Below are 23,952 nucleotides of genomic sequence, written 5' to 3' on the forward strand. Positions count from 1 at the left end.
GGCCCAAAGACTCCTTTCTTAAACTAGGGAATTATGAAAGTGAATTCAATAACCAGCATCGTCCCTGACTTATAGTTTTTCAATACTTTACTTCCTCTACCTGTGCAATGGGACCAAAGAAATCTGTCATATGTATGGGTATTGCAAAGATAATGAATTGTTGAGTTCTATGGAAGAAAAAAATTACTCCTATTTGAATATGAAAAACAAAAAGTATTTCCCATGAAGATATCTCTAAAAATGCTTTTATAACAATTTTATCTATTTTAAAATATCATAGAAAGTGGTAATAGGAATGGCAGATTTGCAAAAATTCACATGCTTCCAAGTACAATGCATTTCTTTCGTGTACATCTTTTATATTCCCTGCCACCTGTCTTTGGATATCAGAAGAGGGAATTCTTATTCTTTCTCACTACTCACCTATGATGATCTTTTGACAACTTGGTCTTTGAGCTTTCCTCTATTTATATCCAAGGACAAATACTACGTGGGAACAAGTGACACACAGTGTCATTTACTGGATACATTTTGTTATCAGGCATGGGTGTGCTTTCTAAGTGGAATGGGTTCCTAGCCAACAGAATGGGGATGCTAGGCATAGGTGATGTTGAATGATACATAAAATAATTACAAACACAAAAATGAGTGGGAAGATGAGTAGAAAAGGTAAGCAGCACATCTGCTGTGTCAACCATGTATCCAGCTTCATGTTCACTGTGTTCTTATGAGACCTCTTTCAAAATACATAGATGCTGAAGTTTTTGGTTTCACTATTGGTAAAGTACTATATTTCTAAATTATCATAATCAAGAAATCAACCAGCATAATACAGTTTATAGTGAAATTGCCTGGTACTAAAATCCCATTCTCACCAGCACTGTCCCTTTTTAAGGTGATTTAGCCACAGAAATTTCTTGAGCCTCAGATAACTAAAATGTTAAGTGTACCATGATGTCCTATTTCTACCATGCCAGGTAATTAAGCTGGAAGTGTAAAAACTTTGTAGTCTATCATACTTTAAACTTTTTCAAAGCATATTTGGAGTTATTACTTAATACAAATTATTATTTTTAACAAAGCAATCCTATCATGTTAATCTTCTAATTACTGTTAGTAGTAGAGAAGATGTGTAAGTATGACTAGCTTCAATAATGTAGTCAACAATGTATATAGAATTAGAAGAAAGCATTTGCAGATTTAAGAGTTTAATTTAAGGGATTAAATTTAGACCAAATAAACATAAGTATGACAAATTGGTAGATGGCAAAACTTTATAAATGCGGTTTCTCATTGATAAGGGAAACTGAAGATGATTCAGAGAAATGGAAAGATATCTCATGCTCTTGCACTGGAAGAATACATATTGTTAAAATGGCCATACTACCCAAAGCAATCTACAGATTTAATGCAATCCCTATCAAAATATCCATGACATTTTTCACAGAATTAGAACAAATAATACTAAAACGTGTATGGAACCACAAAAGACCCAGAACTGCCAAAGCAATCCTGAGGAAAAAGAACAAAGCTGGAGGCATAATCATCCCAGACCAGACAATACTACATAGCTACAGTAATCCAAACAGCATGGTATTGGCACAAGACAGACATATGTATCAATGGAACAGAATAGAGAGCCCAGAAGTAAACCCACACACCTGTGGTCAATTAATCTTTGACAAAGGAGGCAAGAATATACAATGGAGAAAAGACAGTCTCTTCAGCAAGTGGTGCTGGGAACGCTGGACAGCCTCATGTAAATCAGTGAAGTTAGAACACAGCCTCATACCATTCACAAAAATAAATTCAAAATGGCTTAAAGACTTAAATATAAGATAGGACACCATAAAACTCCTAGAAGAGAACACAGGCAAAACATTTTCTGACATAAATCATACCAATGTTTTCTTAGGTCAGTCTCCCAAGGCAATAGAAATTAAAGCAAAAATAAACAAATGGGACCTAACCAAACTTATAAGCGCAGCAAAGAAACCATAAACAAAACCAAAAGACAACTACAGACTGGTAGAAAATACTTGCAAATGATATGACTGATGAGGGCTTAATTTCCAAAATATACTAACAGCTCATACAACTCAATATCAAAAAAACAATGAACAACAATCAAAAAATGGGCAGAAGACCTAAATAGACATTTCTCCAAAGAAGACATCCAAATGGCCAAAAGGCACATGAAAACATGCTCAACATTACTGATTATTAGAGAAATGCAAATAAAAACCACAATGAGGTACCACTTCACACTGGTCAGAATGGCCATCACTAAAAAGCCTACAAATAATAAATTCTGGAGAGGGTGTGGAGAAAAGGGAACCCTCTTATACTATTGGTGGGAATGTAAATTGGTTCAGCCACTATGGAAAACAGTATGGAGGTTCCTTAAGAAACTAAAAATAGAACTACCATATGATCCAGCAATCCCACTGCTGAGCATATATCTGGAGAAAACTCTAATTTGAAAAGATACATGCACCCCAATGTTCATAGCACCATTATTTATAATAGCCAAGACATGGAAGCAACCTAAATGTCAATCGACAGAGGAATGAGTAATGAAGATGTGGTATATATATACAATGGAATATTACTCAGTCATAAAAGGAATAAAATAATGCCATTTGCAGCAACATGGATAGGCCTAGAGATGATCATACTAAGTGAGGTAAGTCAGACAGAGAAAGACATATATCACATGACATCACTTATCTCTGGAATCTAAAAAAATGATGCAAGTGAACTTATTTACAAAAGAGAAACTGACCCACAGACATAGAAAACAAACTTATGGTTACCAAAGGGGAAAGTGTGGGGGAGGGATAAATTAGAAGTTTGGGATTAGCAGATACAAACTACTATACATGAAATAGGAAGACCTTCAAGATGGCGGAGGAGTAGGAGCTGGAGATCACCTTCCTCCACACAAATACATCAAAGATACATCTACATGTGGAATAACTCCTACAGAACACCTACTGAACGCTGGCAGAAGACTTCAGACTTCCCAAAAGGCAAGAAACTCCCCATGCCAAACAACTCCAAACACTCCATGCCAAACAACTAACAAGACAGGAACACAAACCCAACTATTAGCAGAAAGGCTGCCTAAAATCATACTAAGTTCACAGACACCCCAAAACACACCACCGGACACGGTCCTGCCCAACAGAAAGACAAGATCCAGCCTCATCCACCAGAACACAGGCACCAGTCGCCTCCACCAGGAAGCCTACACAATCCACTGAACAAACCTTACCCACTGGGGGCAGACACCCCAAAAACAAAGGGAACTACGAACCTGCAGCCTGCGGAAAGGAGACCCCAAACACAGTAAGTTAAGCAAAATGAGAAGACAGAGAAATACGCAGCAGATGAAGGCACAAGGTAAAAAACCACCAGACCAAACAAACGAAGAGGAAATAGGCAGTCTACCTGAATAAGAATTCAGAGTAATGATAGTAAAGATAATCCAAAATCTTGGAAATAGAATGGAGAAAATACAAGAAACGATTAACAAGGACCTAGAATAACTAAAGAGCAAACAAACAATGATGAAAAACACAATAAATGAAATTAAAAATTCTCTAGAAGGAATCAATAGCAGAATAACTGAGGCAGGAGAATGGATAAGTGACCTGGAAGATAAGAGTGGAAATAACTACTGCAGAGAAGAAAAAAGGAAAAAGAATGAAAAGAATAGAGGACAGTCTGAGACCTCTGGGACAAAATTAAATGAACCAACATTCAAATTATAGGGGTCCCAGAAGAAGAAGAGAAAAAGAAAGGGACTGAGAAAGTATTTGAAGAGATTATAGTTGAAAACTTCCCTAATATGGGAAAGGAAATAGTCAATCAAGTCCAGGAAGCACAGAGCGTCCCATACAAGATAAATCCAAGGAGAAACACGCCAAGACACATATTAATCAAACTATCAAAAATTAAATACAAAGAAAAAATATTAAAAGCAGCAAGGGAAAAACAACAAATAACATACAAGGGAATCCCCATAAGGTTAACAGCTGATCTTTCAGCAGAAACTCTGCAAGCCAGAGGGGAGTGGCAGGACATATTTAAAGTGATGAAAGGGAAAAACCTACAACCAAGATTACTCTACCCAGCAAGGATCTCATTCAGATTTGATGGAGAAATTAAAACCTTTACAGACAAGCAAAAGCTAAAAGAATTCAGCACCACCAAACCTGCTTTACAAAAAATGCTAAAGGAACTTCTCTAGGCAGGAAACACAAGAGAAGGAAAAGACTTACAATAACAAACCCAAAACAATTAAGAAAATGGTAATAGGAACATACATATTGATAATTACCTTAAATATAAATGGATTAAATGCTCCAATCAAAAGACATAGACTGGCTGAATGGATACAAAAACAAGACCCATATATATGCTGTCTACAAGAGACCCACTTCAGACCTAGGGACACATACACACTGAAAGTGAGGGGATGGAAAAAGTTATTCCATGCAAATGGAAATCAAAAGAAAGCTGGAGTAGCAATACTCATATCAGACAAAATAGACTTTAAAATAAAGACTATTACAAGAAACAAAGAAGGACACTACATAATGATCAAGGGATCAATCCAAGAAGAAGATATAACAATTGTAAATATTTATGCACCCAACATAGGAGCACCTCAATACCTAACGCAAATGCTAACAGCCATAAAAGGGGAAATCGACAGTAACAAAATCATAGTAGGGGACTTTAACAGCCCACCAATGGACAGATCATACAAAATGAAAATAAATAAGGAAACACAAGCTTTAAATGATACATTAAACAAGATGGACTTAATTGATATTTATAGGACATTCCATCCAAAAACAACAGAATACACTCTCTTCTCAAGTGCTCATGGAACATTCTCCAGGATAGATCATATCTTGGGTCACAAATCAAGCCTTGGGAAATTTAAGAAAATTGAAATCGTACCAAGTATCTTTTCTGACCAGAATGCTATGAGACTAGATATCAATCACAGGAAAAAAAAATCTGTCAAAAATACAAACACATGGAGGCTAAACAATATGCTACTAAATAACCAAGAGATCACTGAAGAAATCAAAGAGGAAATCAAAATATACTGTAAACAAATGACAATGAACACACAACAGCCCAAAACCTATGCAAAGCAGCAAAAGCAGTTCTAAGAGGGAGGTTTATAGCAATAAAATCCTACCTCAAGAAACAAGAAAAATCTCAAATAAACAACCTAACCTTACACATAAACAATTAGAGAAAGAAGAACAAAAAGACCCCAAAGTTAGCAGAAGTAAGGAAATCATAAAGATCAGATCAGAAATAAATAAAAAAGAAATGAAGGAAAGGAAAGATAGCAAAGATCAATAAAACTAAAAGCTGGTTCTTTGAGAAGATAAACAAAATTGATAAACCATTAGCCAGACTCATCAAGAAAAACAGGGAGAAGACTTAAATCAACAGAATTACAAATGAAAAAGGAGAAGTAACAGCTGACACTACAGAAGGACAAAGGATCGTGAGAGATTACTACAAGCAACTGTATGCCAATAAAATGGACAACCTGGAAGAAATGGACAAATTCTTAGAAAAGCACAACCTTCTGAGACTGAACCAGGAAGAAACAGAAAATATAAACAGACCAATCACAAGCACTGAAATTGAAACCGCGATGGGATCATAATTCTGAATCCAAGACCAATTGACTTTCTTTATATTTGGGAGGGTAAGACAATTCATACTCAATGACCTCTGTGAATTCACCATCCATAGTGATTCTACTATTTCATAGTTAAATTTAAACACCTGCCTTTTAATGTTGAGGATACATAAGTTTATAAATTTCTATAAGCCTGCTCCCCCATCTCCCACTGTTCGAAATTCTCTACCCAATACAAGCAGGGTTCTCAAAACCTGGGACAGGAGCTAAATCTATGCTCATTATCCATTTTATGCAGACAATGGCATGCAGACAAATCAAAGCATAGACAGCAGAACTAGGACAGTGAGTAAGCTCAGTATAAGGGGAATTTCTAAAAATAAACCCAAATCTTCAACAACGTGTAGCCACTTGAGATATTATGATCTTCCTGCTGAAAAAGAAACCGAGTGATCGGCCCTCAGGAAAACCATAGAAGGGATTCCTGTGTGGGTAGATGATTGGTTTAATGGCATCTAAGACACTTAACCTCCAGGAGTGTCAGTAGTGCTAGGCCTCAGTTCTTTTCTCTATGAAATGGGCATGGTCATGGTGACTTCCTTTGCAGAATTATTGTGATGTATAAATACACCCATATTATTCAATATGAAACTCACTTTCTGTAGTCTTTATCAAGAGGAAAAAAACTGATCTTGGGTGAAAAATGAAAGAGAAAGAAACCTTTTAAATATTGTTTTATAAATAACCATTCAAATATCTCTTGAATAATTTTGTATTATCCAATGTAAAGTCTTTATCAATAATTTTAGAACTGTAAGTATATTCATTAGCCACCTTTTTGCACAGATGATAAGATTGGGAACCAGAAAAGTCAAAACACTTGATAAAGACCACTGAGCTAACAAGTGGCCGAGCCAGGCTTGGTTGGATTCTGACACCTGCCCCAGTGTTCATATGTCTAGTTTCCTGTCTCAGGGTACTGCAATTGGCTTGTTTTGCCAGATCCTAAGTGGAAAAATGAGTATGGAATCAAATGTTTACATTAGTAGTTTTGTGTCCTCTTAGCTTCTTTTTAAAATTCATTTTCATTCATATGATGTATTGACAGCTGAGTGAAGTGTGATGCATCTAGAAAATATTTATTAAGTAATTCTGTATTTAAGCGCATCTCTGTAGAATTTTGTTAGTGAAAGCGTAATCATCTACCTCCTAGCAGTTGTTAGCAAAATCAGAAAAAAGATTAATTCAATCTTATATATACAATTCTCTTTGAGGTTATCCAGATTTGTCCCCATCAATATAAATGTATTCATATAGATTACTATGTATTTATAAATTGGATTTCTTATAAGCATGTAAGCTCAGATGGAAAATTTTCTAGCTATGCCAAAAAAACAAAACGTTTCTTAGTCTTTGCTGGTTGAAGTCAAAGAAGGAGTAATTTGAAATCTAAATCGTGACATCTCTAGACAATATAACATAATGAGTAGGTATAGATATAGCATGTCCTACCTTCATCCCTTATTTTGATTGGTTTGTTCTGAATGCGTTTGCTGGTACCTGAGTCCAAGTGGAAAATTTGTTATTCTGGTTCTTCTTTGAGTAGCTGTAAACCTTTCCCCTGTTACAGAAAATACACATAAGATGATATTAATATCAGTGATACACTCCCAATAAGCAAATTCCCTAAAGCAGGGGCCCCCAACCCCTGGGCCACGGACTGGTACTGGTCCGTGGCCTGTTAGGAACCAGGCCACACAACAGGAGGTGAGCAGTGGGCGAGCAAGCGAAGCCTCATCTGTATTTACAGCCACTCCCCATTGCTCGCATTACCGCCTGAGCTCCGCCTCCTGTCAGATCAGCGGCACGTTAGATTCTCATAGGAGCTCAAGCCCTACTGTGAACTGTGCATGTGAGGGATCTAGGTTGTGCACTCCTTATGAGAATCTAATGCCTGATGATCTGAGGTGGAGCTGAGGCGGTGATACTATCGCTGGGGAGTGGCTGCAAATACAGATTATCATTAGCAGAGAGGATTGACTGCACAGAGACCATAATAAATCAGTTGCTTGCAGGCTCATATCAGAACCCTATCAGTGAGCGGCAAGTGACAATTAAGCTGCATCTTACGGAGTCGACTGGACATAAGCAACACACTTCGGGTGTCACTGTCTCCCATCACCCCAGATGGGACCATTTAGTTGCAGGAAAAAAAGCTCAGGACTCCCACTGATTCTGCATTATGGTGAGGTGTATAATTATTTCATTATATATTACAATGTAATAATAATAGAAATAAAGGGTACAATAAACGTAATGTGTTTGAATCATCCTGGAACCATCCCCCCCCTCACACCCCGTTCCGTGGAAAAACTGTCTTCCATGAAATGGGTCCCTGGTGCCAAAAAGGTTGGGGACCGCTGCCCTAAAGGTTAGTTGAAACTCCATCCCTCTTTTCTCACATTCAAGAAAGCATATCTGCATGAAAGTTTCATTTTTAAAGTAACAAATTGAACTCTCTCTCTCATCATCTCTCTCTAGTTTTCAAGAATTAGTGTATCAGCTATTCTCAGTAATTCACTTCATAAGTGATCAGCTATATCAAAGTATCAAGACAGCACTGGTTGGGATCACTCTTATCTCAGAAGGAGATAAAGCGGATCTACCCGAGGGGCAATGAATTACCCACTGAGGTGACCTTTTCACCTTCTGCTGGTCAACTCTACCAGGAACACTTGTATTATCCGGCATTGTCTGGACTAGGAGTCCCAGAACATGAAAAGACACTTGCCAGACTATTACTTCTTTGTGTGTATTTAAAATTTTTTAGGTGTAGATCAATTTTCAGAACTTTTTAAGGGTTCAATTCTATTGATTAATCTGAATAATGTGTGTGGGAGTACAATGACAAATATCACCACTTCATTTTATTTTCCCTTTGATTCATAGAATCTTGAGTCCCTGGGAATGCTGCAAATCACACTTCAGCACACTTGTGTATGGTTAGTGGGGCAGTCTTTGTCATCAGGTAAACAGATTGGGGGTTCCAACTTGGCCACCTCCCAGCAGGGTAACCCTGGTAGGTCAGTTTTCCTCTCAGTGTCTGTTTTCTTATCAGAAAAATGGAAGAGAGTGTTTTGAGGACTGAGTGAGATAATGTATATGAAAACGCTTCCCAAATTCCAGGCACACGGTATGCACTTAATAACAACAATAATAATGATTATTAAATAATTCTATTAACTCATACCAGGATGTAATCAGCAAGTCAGCCAAACAATGATTTTAGATTTTGCCCTATTTTGTTCTCCACAAAAGATGAGAAGTTCAAAGTGCAGGGTACAGCAAGAATCCATGCCTCATGCTTGACTAAAGGGATTGTCATGTGAATTCCAAAAGAAATTCCAGAAGATATTCATCCAAAAGCAAACTAGCCTTCCTGGGTCACACCTGAGCAAGTCACAGACTTACAAAATTCTCCCTTCTAATACTACGTGCTATATTGATTGGTTTTACTAGCTTAACCTTTTTGAGTCTGTTACTCTTTCATAAATGTTGTTAGTGTTTGGTGTACTAGATGTTAAATGGATAATACAGTATATTGATTCTGAATCTAATTTTGGTTTCCAGGGTATTGAGCATAACTGAATCTGGCATGTAGAGCCTTCCAAAACTGCATGAAAATTCTCTAAAATATTTTTGCCTGAAAAAAGATGTTATAAGCACACTGAAAGAATTCCTAGTAAAAGTTGTCTGCACAATTTTTCTTGTTTTGAAGATATCATTAGACATCATTGAAGAACTAAATTTATTCCGATAATCATTACGATGATGAAAAAATTCCTTGCTTCAATAATTGATTTATGCTTCATTTAAATGTACAGAGTAGTTCTAATATAATTTCTTATTAACTCTAATGACGAATTTTAAAGTAGCATGACTCTGAAATAAGGATGAAAATTCTCCATACAACTTATTGCATTTAAATGGATTTAATATTTAATATTTAAAAAATCATTTGATGTAAATAGTCCTCATGAATCACTGCAAATATACTAAGATGTAATTAAATGCTTTTTTCTTTTTAAAGGCATCTACTTGTTTCATAATAAATTCTTTTTGTACTTTCTTCTTTTAAGCTGTGCTATTACTTTTGAGATTATTTTTAATTGTGAAATAACATGAACTCTAAAATTCAGCAAATTTCTAAAAATATTTTCTCTCAGGCAAATTCAGCTGATTCACTTTGTTCTACAGCAGAAACTAACACAATATTGTAAAGCAATTATACTCCAATAAAAAAAAAAAGTAACTGAATTGTTGCTTAGCATTTGCTTTTATCTTGCAATTGTTTAAACGATTTTGATAAACACTCAGATTTCTAAGACGGAAAAAAATAAAACTTGGGGGAGGGACAAGATTCTGTAACTTATAAACCTTTCACTAGATAAGCTTATGAACACAGAGAAACTACTCTCTGACCTAGTTTGGTACTTGGAATTTGTTGGTATGACACTATGTGTCATAAACTGGGAGGAGAGACAGGATTGACACAGTTCCTACTGGGCAGATCCAGAAATCAGGCACCTACAAGTTCAGTAGCGAGAGCAGCTGCCAGGGGATCTGGTAGTTCCCGGGTCTGTCCTGTGGCACTGTGAAATTGTGAAGTCATGTACAATCACTTTTGGTGTGAGCCCCATCAGAAGACTGGGCAGTGTGGACCATGAGAAAATTCTCTTTGGTCCTTAAGACTGTAACCAAGAATGAGACCTATCACACACTCGCACGTAAACACACACATGCACACAATCAACTAATAAGAAAATATTAGAATCCTGGAACAATCCCTAATCCATACCTCATAAAGAATAAATGTCTTTTGAATATAGTATAAGATTTCAGGAAAGCAGCATTTTGGTCTGAGTTCAGGCAGTCCTGAAGCATTCAGGATTTGGCTCTGTAAACTTAATATGTAGCAAGGAAAGAGCCTTGAAAAATGAGCCAAAAGACCTCCTTTAGCTTGTTACTCACTTGACAGTGAGTTACTTTTTAAGACCTCATCTGTTTTCTTCAGTTATATTAGGACAGTGCTAATCTTCTGACAGATTCTTGGGCTTCATAGATTGGCCATGTAAGTTAATGCTGGTTAAAGTTAGGATGACTATATTATTTTGTCATCTGTACCAGGATACTTTTGAGACAGAAGGAGGGAGGCGCTGATAATGATACTGAGGCAATATGTACAAACCAGGACTATCTTGGGCAAACAGGTACATGTGTTCACTCTACATGAATTTTTAACACTAGAAAGCACTGTTCACCTATAAGATGTGATAATGGTAGTGGTGATGGTATCTGAAGCCTAGCTTCCAAACCCAATTTGACAAGGTACAGTGAGCTTTTCTGTGACATCATGGGAGGGAAATGCAGCCTGCACAACCTATGAAGTTTGCAATGGTTTATAGTGAAGCACATATGTTAATATGAAGTTGGTATTTCTGAAAAAGAATTTCCCAACTAAAATTAAAAAAAATTTGAAATAGCTTTATGTTTCAAGGCTTTTTAGAATATTTTTAGATTAATCTATACTACTTCTAAGGCAATAATAAGCAAAGTTCCTTTCTCAATTTTCCCCTTCTTAAAGAAACCAGCCTTTCAAATAATGTAATCAGAAATGATGGATGAGGAGATCTTTGTATTTTCCCAGTTTAATAGAGCTCATAGAAAAGAAAAGTTGTATACTATTCTTCAAGGTTATTATCATAGTTATTATTAATTTTGGCTAAGAAAATGAGTTTACTGGGTTGAATAATCTTGATGTTTACTTAGAGAAAATAATTTTTTTTCATTACCAAACTATCTTTCCTCTATCTATTGTACTTGGAGAAGAGAGAATAAGGAGGATAAAAATAGTATATTTTGGCAATTGTTTGATATAATTCTACAGACAAAAAGCATTCTTGATGAAGTTTGTATTATTTAATCAACATTGTGCAATGTGAAAAAATTCAGGTCATCTACAGTAAAGTTGGCTTTTTTTCCCCAACAAATTATTATAAAAGAAGTTATTCTTTTATAACATTTTAGTATTAAGCTAGTTGTTGGAATAAGTGCTATCAGAAAATTTTACTAAATAATGGGCTAATTGGTTATAGGACCTTTAACCCTAAGAATCCATAGGCAGCCTAAATTTAAGATTATCTCATTGGGCATAAGAAATATACTCATTTCCTATCACATACAGCAGGATGGTGTCAACAAAAATAATTGCCTTAGCATATACTGAGTAAAGACCAATAAGAACAAATTACATTGCCAAACATGGGAGCAATGACATTCATCTTCTTGATCCCAAACTGAACAAATTTAATAAGTTTTGGAATTAAAGATTTCTTTTTACTAAAAAAACTGAAAATCATTTGAAATAATATACCATGAAAACACTAAGTTTAAAATTTAAGAAACTCTGCCAGTTCCTAAGACTCAATTTTTCTTTTGATGCGTATGTATAAAAATTCTTCCTCAGTCATATCTAAAAACAAGGCTAAAGTTTGCCACCTGAATCATGCAAACACTACTGGTCAATTTAGAAAAAGGCAATGTTTCACCGACTCTTGAAATTGGATACGACATTCCACACTTCTTTAAAAAGGGGCTGGTTATAGTGAACCATACATTTATAAATGGGTACCATGTTGTAAACAGGAACACTGGGTACCTAAATAATGGTGTATACTTTTTGAAACTTGTTCTCCAAAATAAGTCACATACTGTATAACTTAAGGGCCTATCGTCTCATATTGTTTCTGAAAGAAGAATGAACAATGTGCATATTAAAATATGTTTAAGTAAAAAAGGATATAGGGTATAGTTTTGCGACTTTAGTAACCCTTGAGATTTTGTTCCCATCAAAGGTAGTCATAATGAAAGAGGATTTACAGTTTTTTTCCTAGTTTTAACTTCATTATGCCATCAGTTCATATAATCAGTTCATATAATCTTAGATTTTTTTCACATAATTATGAATTTTGATGCATAAACACAGCATATTTAGAATATGTTTTATTCACAGATTGCACTTTTAATATTTTCTGCTCTTAATTTTAAAAGCAAGAAGGTTCGGTATCCCATAGTCTGAATGCTAGTAACACTAAAATTATATTAAATTTGCTTTTTAGACATACCCCTTTATTTAAAAAAAAAAATCTGGGAGTTGTGAGGAAAAAAAATGCAAATCATTGGATGGCAGCAAATAGAAATTCATAGTCCTATCCACATCCCATTACATACCAGCTGGCATTAACTGAGTATTTACTGATTGCTAGGTACTGTGCTCAGTTTTTGCTCAGTGATGATCAATTGATTCTCACCCAACACTATAGGGTTGGTCCAACTATTACTGTCTTTTACCAGATGAAGAAACTTAAGATTCGCTTGCTCAAACCTCCACATGTATTAAATGTTGGCCCTTGTAATGGGACCAAAGCAGTCTGAGTATTTGGCCACAGCAGAAGCCTTTTAACGAAAACCAGTTGGGTCAGCAACTGGTCAGTTAAGAGAAGAACCATAAAAAAAAATACAAATATACAGGCACAAGATATCATGTAAAATATGTAAATATAGGGTCATTCATCATTTTTTAAAATTTTACTTTATTTTTCGATGTAGAGTGAAAGCGTTTTCTTTAAGAATAGATCTACTGACTAAAGTTCCATAGTATTTTCTTGCATAAACCATATCCATACTTTGTCCTTCACAACCTTGAATTTCAGTATCTTTAAAGGGTGCAAAAACATCTGTAAAGGAATATAAGTGAAGTTCTATTCTAGATTCTTACAAATTTAGTTTCTAATGTTTTGTACTTGTCTCATCCACACCTAAATGCACAGCAATTACTTTCTGTAAAAAAAATTTTGTCTTTATCAAGTTTAACACATTCATCATTTTGATTTTCTTAATAACAACTCTCTTTACATACCTATACTTATTTCATGTATTTAGTTAAGTCATGCAATTACAATAACTACTGGCATAAACAGGCTTAGAAATAAAAATAATACGCTTTAGGGATTATACAACTCAACTGGCACTCAGTATATCCTGGGGACATCCGTTTGTATGTTTTTTAAAAAGAATGAAGGCTCTGCTGTCTCTTCCTGTCTATAGATAGGCTGTATAACCCCCTTGTTCTTTGTGTAGTATTCTTAGAATATCTCTGAATGAAAGAAGTTATATAAATGCAAAGTAGGAAAAAGGCAATCTCAAGATTAGAAGCTGCCTTAGTATGATAATACATAATCTAAGTATTGTGATTATGAATGAATGTACTCATTAAGATTTATATACATGTAAATATATATATACACATATTACATGTATATTCTCTCATGCTTACATTTAAAATATTTTGGGCAATTTTTATGTGCTTTTATACTTTCCTAAAAGTCTTCTATTCAAGCATAAAAAGCATGTTGCAAAAGTGATAAGTAAGGGCTAAAAAATATAAGCAAATAAATTACATTTCTTCATTCTAACCATGATATTCTTGAACACAAAAATCTTTAGCAGCCTATTACAGAGCAATCTTTTATGCCATATATTACATTAAAGTGACATGATAGTTAAGACCTATTTCAACTAAGGTATATATTTTTGATTTGATAAAATAATTTGAAAGATGTCAACACAAAAACACATAAGGCTGATTATTTTAGTAAAATAAAACAGAGGCAGTTTTATTCTAATAAGAAAATGCCAGGCCTGAAGTCACACCTTCCTGTGCATCTAACAGTATTCTCATTTTATCATATTTTAAAAATCCACACCTCATATTTTCTGTTACCTTATATGGATGGTGCTAATGACACACATAGTAAACCTTCTATTAGCCTTGTAGTTGAATAGGATTTGTTTAATTTCAGCTGTCAAATAATGTGAAAAAAAAAACCATTCTGGTAACCCTATGAGTTAAAATATGTTAGAATTATAAAAGTAAATGTTTCACAAACAGCAATAATTTATTGATTGTGTTCTCTGCCAGCATAAAATTAAAAGTGCAGAATATGCCCATTTGGGAAGCTTGATGACTTACTTGCTTGAGTGGTTTACAAGAAACTTTGAAAAATTTCCTTCTAAAGCAAGTTAAAGGAACTAAAAGGCATGGGAATGGTGTGGATCTCCCTTACTATATGCAAAATGTATTTTAGTGTATTTTCCTTACTATTACATACACAAAAGGAATCATTCCCTATGATGTTTCACAAAATATATTCTAGGTGACTTAAATTACAGAAAAAACAATCTCTGAATTTAATCATTAAAACAATGAAGACATGAATAAGTGAAATACTCTCCTTTGCCATTCCTCTTTTAATCCTATACCCTTGATTATGTAGTATAAATGACCTGCTATGTACCTTCTTTGGTACTTTTCCCTCTGCATTTATTAACATACACAGACACAAACGTTATTTAAATTGAGCTCTCTGATGACAGGGTGTTGAGTGCAAAATGTTCACTGGGGTGAGCTCTTGGGAGATACACCTCTAAACACACTCCTAAGGAAGTGAGGAAGGCAGCAGGGGGAAGAGGGACAAGCTGACTACAATAAAGTTGCAGTTGAGGCCTCATCAAACTCATGGGGAAATCCTCAAGCTCCATGGAACCTTTCAGAGTTGTCCCAAATTGAGACAAGGAACTGGAATTCTGTATTCTCAAAGTCATTAGCCAACCCCTGGGAAGAGGTACAATCTTGGGTGAGTAGTTTCCAGAGAAGGACAAAACTCAGAGCCATCATCAGTCGATAATCCCAGCAACTGGGAGATAGCTTGGGTATCTGGGTAAAACACTCCACAATATCCTCTGTGTCTATTTATGCAATTGAGATCTCTGTTCACTTAATTAAAAAATATAATCAGAAATACATGATCTTCATCTATTTGCATTTTTACTTAACTTTGCAATGTGCACATCCTCCTAAGTGGTAAGTCTATCTCATTTATTTTAATGGCTACATAATATTCATTGTAAGATTATACATTTTATTTATTTTTAACTTTAATTTTTTGTTTGTTGTTTTTTACTAATGCAAATAATGCTGCATTATCTTTTTATGTATGTTTCTCTGAATTCATATTTTGTTAAATAAATTTCCATAAATTCAACTGCTGAGTCAAAGTTTAGGTATGTTTGTTTAAATAAACAATAGTAGGTTATTTTATTAAATGGTTATAGTAATGCACACTACCATCAGAAGCATATACAATTACCTGTTTGATACAGAAGGTTTTCAATGTAAATTTCTTTTTTCAATTGTGATTAGAAAATATTATCTCATTGTGCTTTTAACATTCATTTTCTTAACCATTAATAAGGTTATGCTTTCTAAAAGGTGTTTATTGTCTATTTTTTTCTCTCCTTTGACTTGCCTATTCATCTCCTTTTCCTTTTTTGTGGTTGGTTTTGTTTATCTTATTCTTATTAATATACCCTATATGTTTTAATATTTTCTCCTGGTGAATTGCTTAATGGCTTTGCTTTCAGTATCTTTATTAGTCAAGGTTTCTCCAGAGAAACATAATCAATATTGATAGATGGATTGTAGGAATAGGCTGATGTGGTTATGGAGGCTGAGAAGTCCCACAGTCTGCCATCTGCAAGCTAGAGAATCAGGAAAACTGGTGGTGTAATTCTGTCTGAGTCCAAAGAGAATCCGGGGGCTGAAGCCTCTAAGTCCTGGTCTGAGTACAAAAGCTTGAGAATCAGAAGTGCTGATGTCCAAAGGCAGAAGAGGGATGTCTTCGTTTAAGCAAAGAGAGAAAATGTGTCCTTCCTCTGCCTTTTTGTTTATTCAGGTCCTCAATTCAGGGTGGGGTTGCATGATGCCCACCCGCATTGGAGAGGGTGCGCCTCTTCACTCTGCCTACCAATTCAAATGTTAACCTCTTCTGCAGACACCGTTTATAATACTTTACAAGCTTTCTGGACATCCCTCAGCCCAGTCAAGTTAACACATACGATTAATGAGCACCGTATCTTTTAGAAACAAAGGACCTACATTTTATGCCTTTTGGATTTTTTATCTTAAGAAATCCTCTTACTCCAAGGTTCACAAATATTCTCCTCCATTTCCACTAAAATCATCCAAATTTCTTTCTTATATTTATATTTTTTTGATCCCTAAAGTATATTTATTAAGTACAAAGCAAATTGAAGAACAATATGTATAATATGACATTTTGGAAAACAAAAAATATATAATAATAGTTTTTAAAGACAGTTCAAAGGACTGAACGTTTGTGTCTTCCCCAAAAATTATATGTTGAAGCCCTGAACCTGAATGTGTTGGTATTAGGAGGTAGGGCCTTTGGGAGGTGATTAGGTCATGAGGACTCTGCCATCATGAATGAAATTAGTCCTTATAAAAGAGGCTCCAGTGAGCTCTCTAGATCCTTGCGCTGTTTGAGAACACAGTGAGAACATGGCTCTCTATAAACCAGAAGGTGGGTCCTCATCAGACACCAAAATTGCTGGCACCTTGATCTTGAACTTCCCAGTTTCCAGAACTGTGAGAATTAAATTTCTGTGCTTATAAGTCATTCAGTCTATGGTATTTTTGTTACAGCAGTCCAAACAGACTAAGACAAAACTCCAACCTACTTCTGTAGGAAAGCAGGAAAGTCTGTCAGAATGTGTACCGAACTGAACATGACAGCAGCTACCTCCAGGGGATGGAGCTGGACCAAGGAGAGAGGAAGAATTTCATTCTTTGCTCTCTACATTTTGAAAAAGAGAGAGAAAAGGTAAGATAGAATTATGGGTAATTTTTATATCCTATTTTTGTCTTCTCTGTGTTTTCCAAATTTTTCATAATGGAGATATATTAATAATATTTCATAACCAGAAAGCATAAATTTAAGGGTCTCAGGAGTTCATCATTAAGTAGAGTAGTTTTGAAGGTTTCTTTAAAGTGAAGGTGCATTTTTTACATCTGTAGATTGTTAAAGTCTTGTACACCCCCAGAAAACTTTGCTCTGGAGCAGATGCAAGAGGACACTAACTTCTGCCTGAGCCTTCGTTTGTAGGAAAGGTCTTGGTAACAAATATTTTCATTTCTGAGTCAGGCTCTCCTTTTAGGGCTTCCTGCTATATTTATATTTTTAATACATTTAAAAATTATCCTGATCACGGCTTGAGGTGTAGATCTAGTTTCATTTTCTTTTTTCAACTTGTTTACTGAGGTATAATTTATGTACAGTAAAATTTACAGTGTGATAGGTTTGACAGACATATACTACCAAAATAAAAATATAGAATATTTTGCTAATCTCAAAACATTCTTTGGTTATTCTTTGTGGTTAATTGCCTCTCTTACATTCCTAGCTTTTGGCAACAACTGATCTGATACCTGTCCCTATAGTTTTGCCTTTTCCAGAAAGGCATACAAATGAAATGACACAGTGTGTTGCCTTTTGAGTCTGGCTTTTTTCACTTAGCATAATTTTGAGATTGGTCCATATTGTTGTGTGTATATCCATAATGTGTTCCTTTAAATTGCTGAGTAGTATTCCATTTTACAGATGTACCATAATCTGTTTATCTATTCACCACTTGAAGGGCACTGAGTTGTTTCCAGTTTTTGGCAATTATGAAAAAGAGATATTATAACTATTTGCATACAGAACTTTGTGTGGATATATGTTTTCTTTCTCTCAGGTAAATACAGAGAGTAAGAGATTCATTTTTTAAAAATGGATAGTCAGATATCCCAATCCCATTTATTAGATTATCCATTTTTTTACCACTGAATGGAATGTTATCTTAATCAAATATTAACTCCCCCTCTTACTATTCTTTTCCAAGATTTCCTTGGCAAATATTACATATTTTTTTAATTTGAACTTTTTGTACAGTTTGTGTTCCAAAAAGCAAACTAGCAAACAATTCTGCTGTGATTCTGATAGTAACAGATAAAAATATATCATACCTATATTAATTCAAGAAGGATTAATATTTTTACAGTATAACAGTTTTCCCATTTAAGAGCACAGCTTGTCTCTCCATTCATTCAAGTTCTGTTTCTTAATTATACATATATATACACACACAAAAATGATATATATTCTGATTTGAACATATATATAAAATTTTAACCATCATAATAGCAACAAGAGCAACAATAGATAACACATATAGAGGCAGGCATTCTAAACATTATACCTATATTGATTCATTTAATACTCATAACAACCCAATAAGTTAGATATCATTTCTCCATTTTTTTAGATGAGAGAACTGAAGCAGAGAAAGTTTTAAGGGACTAGCACAAGCTTAAGTGACTCAATGACAGGCACTCAACAAATTTTATTATTATTTCAAGGTATTTCAGTTGATTCTCTAAGATTTTCTAAAAATATGATAATACAATCTATAAATAGTGTTGATATCTTTGCTTTTGTGGTGCTTCTATATTATGTATATCATACTACATTGAACCTCAAAAACAGTACTAGTAATGACAGTAAGCATCCCTGTCTTATTACTAAAGATGAATAAAAAGCTTAACACTTCCTCATTTGATTGGATGCCTGTCCTTGGCTTTTCATAAATGCTATTTAACTTACATAGAAATGTTTCATAAATTCTTGTTTAACTGTAAGTTTTTTTAAAAAAATCAGTTACAGCAAACTGAATTTTGTCAAATATCTTGTCAGCATCTATTAATGTAATTTTTCCCTTTTAAATGACTTGTTGATACTCTTTGTATTATTAAACAATTCTTGAATTCGTAGAGTAAATCTACTTGGCAGAAATAATTATTTAAAATAATATTCTGGAATTTGTTTTAGTACCTAATTTAAACATTTTGCTTTTAGATGTGGGATAGTACTCTGTAATCATATTAATATTTCGGCAGAAAATATGTGAATATTCATACTAAATGGGACACGACTTAACAGGTTTGGCTTTTCTACCTAATGAATTAAAAAAAAAAACCTTTTGTTTTTGGATATGAGAACTGTGGGCAAGAGATAGTGTACCTGTAAAAAAATTGTATGGTCCTTGAAAGTTATATCTGAATCTGATCTTCTGCCTTTTAAAAATGGTAGGACTTTAACATCCTCTATAATTTTTAACATGTTTAAAATTTCTATTCTTCTTAGGTCAACATTTAGCATTTATATTTCATTGGGAATGTATCCATTTTTCTATTTCAAATTTATTTCTTAAGAGAGTGTAGAGGTGTAAAATTAATCAAGCACTGGAGTTTGGAAGGTGTTCAGGATCTATGATGAAAAAGAGTATCAAGGTAGGAATCAGAAAGCAATAGACAGAAATCTGCAAGGAAAATTTTGTTAGTGTAGAATCATAGATAGAAAATTTTGTTAGTGTTAAAGGAAGTAACATTTCAGAATTAACCTGGTTCAAGGGACTAATTTAAATAAAGATCTGTATCCACTTTATCAGGTGTTGAAGTTTGAACTGGGCTGTGCCTATGTTGGTGCCTTGTAGATAGTGTGTCAGATATATAGACAGGCTCATAAATACCAAATTAATCTTAGCAGTATCCTTGGGTGTATAGTCATTTGGACTCAGTGTGTACTACTGAAGAGATACTAGGGAGAAAAGGGACCTATGAAGAGTTCAAGAGTGATTGGGAATAACCTCTGGGTTAGGAGAAATCAAGCAAATCCTACAATGTCTCCTCTATTTTCATTTTCTTAGTGCTTCCATTGATCCTCTTGAGTCAACACTCTTTATGTCAGTGGATGCAGAATCAGTGTATTCAGATGCAATCTATCAACTACATCACTGATATTTCACTTTCAAAATTAAGGCTAGAAGATTTTGAGTTCTTGCATCTTTCCTAAGAATGTCAGTCTTGAGCTCAATTATCCTGTTCAGAGATCCTTGGGAACTGTAAAGCAGAATTAACTACAGCTATAGAAATGTTTGATAATTTTCTTCACTTCTAACTTAATATTTAAGTTCATATCCACTTTATCATCTTTTCAGACCAAAGTTACTTACTGAGAGAAATCAGTTATAGAAATAAAAACATCTTACAGCTTAAACCTGCCAATGATCGGCACATTGAATAATGTTTGGTTAATGACCTTGAGGCTTTTGGATTTAGCATTTGGTGGGAAGGATTACATAAGATACTATATGTTGTAATCTTCATTGAGAGAGTTATATTTGAACTCATATATTTCTACTAGTTCTTTGAAGTCACTGTACAGTATTTCAGACAAAATGGATTTCCACAACTCTTTGTATAATGTTTCTACAGTTATGTCAAAATCAAATTTTTTGGATTTATTTTTGATTTGGATAGCTCTCCTTCCAAACCCCGTTTTAGAATTTGAGTTGTTTTTAGCTGATAGAATTTTTTTTCTTTCTGGCCGTGGACTAGACCAATATATATTGACTTTTAGAAGTTTACTTAAACTTCTGATTCCAGAAAAACAAAGGGATTTTTGTAATTCAAAGAAAGATATGTTTATGTTTCCTTCTGTTAATTCACCTATCGAAACACATTCACCAGACAGATGTTTCTAGGCAAAAAGCATCAGTTAGTGGTATTTACTACTTTACTCTAAGCTTTATAAAAGGAGCATTTTTCAATCAAAGATTGCTCTTTTCCTTGGCAATCATACCTAGCCAAAGTTTAAAGACTGTTAAAAGATCACACAGTAGACTTAAATTTGTAATCAACTATACCCTTTTAAAAGAAGTCTGAACTAGTCAAAATGCAATGTCTGTAGAAGAAAAAAACCTGATGAGACTATCTTTGTTTATATTTCCTGTTTCCAGTCTGTCTCAGTTATTCTTCTCTGTATCACTAGTCTCTTTGAATATAGTAGCTGGCTGAGTGAGATTCCTGACTTCATAAAACATGGAAACACTTTTAATTTCATAGCAAAATTCCTCATATTTGGCAGTAGATCATTGAGATGACATTTGGGACAACAAACATTCAGAAAAAGGCAGAGAAAATGATCAAGAATAAATGAAAGAAGCACTAGGAATCAACACTGAAAAAAATGATTTGGGGGCAAAATAAAGAATGTTTATAATGTGCAAAATGAAATGTCCTTTTTGGAAGCATCTGTAAATTCTATATTTCATTATGGAATAATCTCATCAGTAGATATCAGAGCATTTTTTTTTCCTGATTGATAATAAATTCCATTTTAAATTATTTCATTTTTCCTGGTACTGTATGATTTTAATTTAGAATGAGTTTAGGATATTTGGACAGTCTCAAAGTAGTGGCTATAAATTTTCTCTTCACAAAAAGAATTCTCTTCCTTGGCTTTCCTCCCTTGATGCATTTTCTAACCACCTCAATTGGAGAGGACCCTGCCTGTACTGTCTTAGAACAGTTATTTTAAACAACTCACCTGCATTTGGTATGTACTTCTATATAAACTAGGTATTTATATGCATATGTTACCCATCCTCTCTCTCTGACCTGCATGAAGTACCAAGCAACCTGGGATTGGTCCTCTTTCAAAAAGTAAGTAAATTAGTAAATAAATGAATATACCAATGGTCATTGACTAGATCTTCTTAAATTTTGTAAAACTTGTAGCACCTATGGCAGCAATGAAGCTCAACAGAGATACTGTTACAGTGCCCTAACCCCACTCCCAATCTATCCTCCCTGTCGCTTAATGCCTAAGTTACTGATCTGATACACAAATCCTTTAATATTATTCCCCTACTTAAAATTCTTTAATAGCTATTCATTGTGGATAAAGTTCTAACTCAGCTCAAGGAACAAAGCTTGCATTGATGTGGACCTACCTAGATCTCTGGCGCTATCCCAAGCTACTGTTCCAGTGCACGCCCTACATCCCCAGATATGTAAAAGTTATTCTGAGTTTCTTAAATGCTCTCTTTAGGCTCTTTCACTACTCTGAGCCATTCTGTGTGTTGTTCCCTTAGCACAGAATATTTATCTCCTTCTAAATACTTTGTATCCTTCAAACTTCATTGTAAGTTTTTCCAAGATGCCCCATCTTGCCTACTGAATTTGGTTCCCTGGTATAGCCTTCTCCTAGAATATTCTTTGTATGTATCTTTTGTCAATATTTTGTAATATAATATAGTTGTTGGGTTTTTTTTTTGAGAATTTTAAAAACCTTAATACAGTTCAAGTCAGTGTGCTGTACACACTTAGCAGAGTATAGTCACATAATAGGTTCTTGATAAATAATGTTACTAAATAAAAACTATATTTTGCATAAATCAAAACATAGCAGTGATTCAATAAGTAACTCTCAGAAAAGAATAGACAGAACACTATAACGGTATGTGAGATACCATTATAAATATAGTTATTAATTATATAATCTAATTGTTTTTAGTGTAATATGTGGGGTTTGGGAAAGAAATGCTATTGTTTTTAACTTAGCTTGAATGTTGCTACTGAAATCTTACAATTGTCATCTGCCTACCTGCCACAGGACATGGGACCCAGAATAATGACCCATTGTGTCCTATTCTATGTATAACTCCAGCACTGTAGGACCTGGATCTTCACATTATTCTCCTTTATTAGTTGTAAGATCTACTATTCTCTGTGCTATAGACTATGTGTGTCTCCCCCAAATTCATATGTTCAAACCTAATCTTCAATGTGATGTTATTTGGAGGTATGGCCTTCTGGAGGTGATTAGGTCTTAAGGGTGGAGCCCTCATGAATGAGATTAACGCCCTTACAGAACAGACTCAGAGAAATCAGAGAAATCCCTGGCCCCTTTTGCCATGTGTAGGACACTGAAAAAATGGTCATCTATGAACCAGGAGGCAGGACCTTACCAGATACCAAATCTGCTGGCTCCTTGATCTAGGACTTTCCAGCCTCCAGAACTGTGAGAAATAGATCTCTGTTGTTTATAAACCACCGTCTAGGGTATTGTTATATTAGCCCAAATGGACTAAGACTGCTCAGACTGCCTTTATATGTTTGAACCTCTCCTGAAAACATCCCATTTTGTCAAGCTAGTTTGCCCATGAATAAAGTACTTTAGAGTTGTTTAGCTGTTGATTGTTCACATAAAAATGGGAAATAAATACTATTTAGATTGTCAAATTGTTAATATTAAATTGAAAAATAAGGTGTCATTTTTAGCAAGAGCAGATGTTTGAGGCACATCTTTTTCAGTGCATCTGTTTATTAATGAGGGGTTAGCTAGAGCTTTGTGAACATGCGGCTTTATTTATTTAAAAAAAAAATTCCACTGGCTTTCAATTTACATCAT

General features: G+C 34.5%; 1 long non-coding RNA gene across 7 annotated transcripts in view; it reads right to left on the bottom strand.

The window, feature by feature from the left end:
* Positions 1 to 23,952, bottom strand: part of LOC309651089 — an 808,972-nt gene that overhangs the window by 241,925 nt on the left and 543,095 nt on the right. For all 7 annotated transcript variants that reach the window (XR_014257916.1, XR_014257917.1, XR_014257918.1 and 4 more), the window contains exon 4: positions 7,193 to 7,301. This is a non-coding gene — a long non-coding RNA (uncharacterized lncRNA). The remainder of the gene's footprint in view (positions 1 to 7,192; positions 7,302 to 23,952) is intronic.

The sequence above is a fragment of the Balaenoptera physalus genome (assembly GCF_965194825.1).
Source record: "Balaenoptera physalus genome assembly, chromosome: 2".
Taxonomy (NCBI): domain Eukaryota; kingdom Metazoa; phylum Chordata; class Mammalia; order Artiodactyla; family Balaenopteridae; genus Balaenoptera; species Balaenoptera physalus.